Source organism: Octopus bimaculoides, chromosome 8, assembly GCF_046866305.1.
Source record: "Octopus bimaculoides isolate indiv1 chromosome 8, ASM4686630v1, whole genome shotgun sequence".
In the NCBI taxonomy this organism is placed as follows: Eukaryota; Metazoa; Mollusca; class Cephalopoda; order Octopoda; family Octopodidae; genus Octopus; species Octopus bimaculoides.
In genome coordinates this window covers 991448-996114 of record NC_142935.1, presented here as the reverse complement: position 1 = coordinate 996114, position 4667 = coordinate 991448, and positions in this window count along the sequence as shown.

The window sequence follows — 4667 nt, the reverse complement described above, 5'->3', positions numbered from 1 at the left end:
GGTCGATTTTGCATTTCATCCTTTCGGGGGTCGATGAAATAAGCACCAATCACGCACTGGAGTCGATGTAATCTACCAGCCCACCCCCCTCCGCCAAAGTTTCAGGCCTTGTACCTATAATAGAAAGGATTATTACTATTGTTGTTGTTTTGAAATGAGGAGTTTCGACTGTAAGGGAATGTCATCTTTCGAAATGGCACCGTTGTCGAGACATGAAAAGTCACCAATTAAAAGTTAAGAACTCAGTTTTTTTAGAATTACAAGGAATTCGTAAAAGAATTTTTAGGAAACGTATAAAGTCTGAGAGCAAAGCTAGAATGGAAGCCTATGAATTTGATTGCTATCAACTTTCAGGAAATGTCAATGGAATTGGTATAAGAGAGACATAATTCGTATTCTTCATCATGCATAGTGTCGTGTTTCTTTCTGTTGAAGGTTTAAACCCCGCTGGAATTGGGGTTTTTTTTTGTCCATTTTTTAAAAGCATGTATGTATATGCACATACACTCGTATATATATATATATATATATATATATATATATATATATATACACACATATATATAAACACATATATACGTGTACAAACGCATGTATACACGTGAGCATACGTACGTGTAAATGTACACATGTATTCACGTACATGCTTACACATACACACGCGTACACACAGACGTACATACATACGCACGTACATACATACATACATACACACACACATACTTACACACACATACATACATACAAACATACATACATATATACATACATGCATACATACATACATACATACACACATACATACAATTCAATTCAATTTAATTCAGTTCGACTCAAGAACGGGAAATCCCCTCCAAGTGCCTGCAACATAAAAGGCTGAAAATGTTGACAGACAAGAAATGTCGTCTGCGCAAAATCAAGGCTGAGCGCATCAAGCGCATAATTGCCAAACTGCGAGAGAATGTCTTCCAGATGTTATCTTCCCATGAGGCATGATGCGGTGGCCAGAACGGAATATGGAAAGAAAAGCACCAACAGATGAAGTTGTCTAAATTGAAGTTGATGGGTGAAAAGAATATTAGTGGAACTTTAAAATTAAAACAGTCATAAAGCTGGATCCCAACTAGTCATACATCGCTGTATGTGATCTCAAGAAAAGGTGTGCTTTGTTGTGAAAACCAGTTGCCTTCTGGAAGCCAACGGGGTTTGGAAAATAAGGGAGGATGAAAATATCTTTGGACCTTTGATAAAGACTTTTCAAATCCAGTACCCAAGTTACACCTTTACCTTAAAATCTATTATTATTGGAGCAACTGGATACATACTAACACGTCTGGAACCAAGTATGGCTGAAATTAGGTTCTTGCGGAGAGAATGCAACTCCTTACTCGATACGCTGTAAATGATCCCTATATCCCGAACAAAAAACAAATCTGCGAGATCTTGTTAAGACTTAAAGGACGAGGGACAAAACAAGATGCTTTCCTTCACAACGTTGCTACAAAGTCGGTGGCCGATCAGAATTTGCTCTAAATTAAAAAAAAGAAACCCCCCACACACACACACACATACGTACATACGTGCATACATACGGCTTAACCAGAACAAGCAGGGGTAGCACTCGTGGTCATTGTGCAGGTCTTCCGAGACTATTGCGAAAAGAAAAGAAAAAGAGAAAGAAGACAGCAAAACTTATTGATTACCATAGTAAAAAAAAATCTCTTCGAGAAGATACTGACATATTCTTAAAATAGAGAGATATCTGGTTCGAATACTGGCGACGGTGTTTGTAGTTCTTAAAGAGCCAATATGTGGTGCTTAAACCGGGCAATTTTTAAGTCCATTCGTGCTTCCAGTCATGACCATCCCGTCTTTTTTCTTTTCTATATTCATTGAGAACCCAGACTAAAAACTAACTGACACCCCAGGGGTTAAGATAGCGTGCGTTCGAGTCGTTCCTACCAACGGAACAGCTTGTTTGAGAAATGAACGTGAAAATGACCGAGCAATCCAGACACGCGTGCCATTAATGTAGCTCTCGTGGAGACTGAGAGGCTGGCCCCATTTGAATTATGAGTACAACTCATTTTTGCCAGTTGAGTTGACTTGATTGGAACATCGCGTCTTGCTCAAGGATGCAACGCGCTGCAGGATATCGAACTCACGACCTTACGATCGAGAACTGCGCATCCTCTCCACTCAAGCCAAACCCTTATTAAAGCAGCGAATTGCCCGACTTGCTAGAGTTTTGTTCCAATTCTGTACACTCTGAGATCAAATCCCACCAAGGTCAACTTTGTCTTTCATCCTTTCAAAGTACGAATCCAGGTGGTGGATTGGTGGCGGTTAGACACGGTCGGGCAAAATACCTTGCAGTGTCTGTTCCGGTTCGTTGCGTTCTGACATAAACATCTCTGCGACGACAATGGTGCCATGTTGAATCTGCCCAGATCGACGGCGTTTCTCTTGGACAAACATCGGCAGCGAGGAGGCGCATGGCCAATTGCAAGTCTTCTTCAAGAAGTCTTGCCCAGCCTTGCACTTAGATGTACAGATTCGTGGTTGACAGTGGCCAACGGAGACCCATACAAAAATTATCGTGTCTCTGTGGTAAGAAGCTTGCTTCCCAACCACATGGTTCTGGGTTAAGTCCCACTGTGTGGCACCTTGGGCAAGTGTCCGACCAAAGCTTTGTGAGTGGATTTGGTAGACGGAAACTGAAAAAAGCTCGTTGTATGTGTGCGCGCGCGCGTCTTTATGTCTTTGTCCCTAACCATCGCTTGACAATTGATGTTGGTTTGTTTATGTCCCCGTAACCAAAAGTCACCGACAGAATAAGTAACAGACTTTAAAAAGTAACAACTGGGGTTGACATGTCCAACTAGAATTCTTCAAAGCGGTGCCCCAGCATGGCCGTAGTCTCATGACTGAAATTGGTTAATGATAAAAAATAACAAGTATTCAGTTGTTTATATTTACTCCTTTGGCTGATTAAGCGATGTAAAGCGTATTTAATCTCCATACCTTCGTTTTATTTGCTTTTTTCATTTTAAATTTGCTTTAACCCTAACCCTAACCCTAACCCTAACCCTAACCCTAACCCTAGGGTTAGGGTTAGAGTTAGGGTTAGGGTTAGGGTTAATTGTTTCAGAATCGTTTGTTTATGTAGTCGGCACTTAATGTATATCGGCTGAATGGACGTCAGTGATTGGTTGAAATTACAGAAATACGACAACTTTAACATGGAATAAGTTATGGATTTCTTTTTTTTTTTTAAGAAGACTAAGAGAAAAAGATGTTTTATATGACATATTCTACCAGTGTTCCAAGTTTCAAAGTGTTTCGTTAATGAAAAATGTGGCCCCCGTTTTAAAAAAGATCCCCAAAATCTAATCAGTTTGTGTCAGTCCCGAGGACAAACATCACTGAAAGTTTCATCCGAATCCATCCAGCGGTTCTTGAGATATCTTGTCCACGGACAAACAAACGAACAAACACGACTGAAAAACTATATCTCCGCCTTCACTAAGGCGGAGGCAATAATAATAATAATAATAATAATAATAATAATAATAATAATAATAATAATAATAATAATAATAATAAGCTGTTTGGGATTCACGAACCGCTTGCATAGAGACCCCCCCTGGTCGGTTGGAAAACTTTGAAATGTTTACTGCAAGTAATACATATTTTTGAAGCATGCAGTGTTTATGTCAACAGCCTTATATCACCGCAATTCAGACCCGAACTGTGAATAAATATTTAGGTTGGACAGTCGCCATTAATGAAGCTGTCAACAAAAGGGTTTATCACTGGGTGAAAACGTGTAAAATTAGCGGGAAATTAAAAATATTTACTTTATATAATGTATAATATCCCCCACCTTCTCTCTCTCTCTCACATATATATATAATAGCCTTGGGCCGACCTAAGCCTTGTCAGTAGATTTGGCAGATAGAAACTGACAGAGGCCCGTCGTATATATATATATATATATATATATATATATGTGTGTGTGTGTGTGTGTGTGTGTGTGTGTGTGTGTGTGTGTGTGTGTGTGTGTGTGTGTGTGTATGTATGTATGCATGTATGTATGTATATGTATGTATGCATGTATGTATGTATTTGTGTGTCTGTGTTCCCTTATGTTCCTGTGTTTCAGTCATTTGACTGCTGCCATGCTGGAGCATCGCCTTTTGCCGAACAAATCGACTCCAGGACTTATTCATTGTAAACCTAGTACTTACTTTATCGGTCTCTTTTGCCGAACCGCTATTTTACGGGAACGTAAACACATCAACATAAGGGAACAAACACATGCATGAATACATACATACATACATACATACATACATACATACATACATACATACATACACATGACGGGCTTCGGTTAGTTTTCATCTACCAAATCAACTGACAAGGGCTTTGGTCGGCCTGAGGCTATAGTAGAAGACACTTGCCCAAGGTACCACGCATGAGGCTGGGAGGCAAGATTCTCACCACACTGCCACTCTTGCGCCTAACATTTATATATGTATATGTAAGTATCTACACACCCACACATGTATGTGTGAGTGTGTGTGAACGTATATATGTGTGCGCGCGTTTGTGCGTATGTGTATGCATATATATCTATATATATATCGATTAGTCAATGGGTT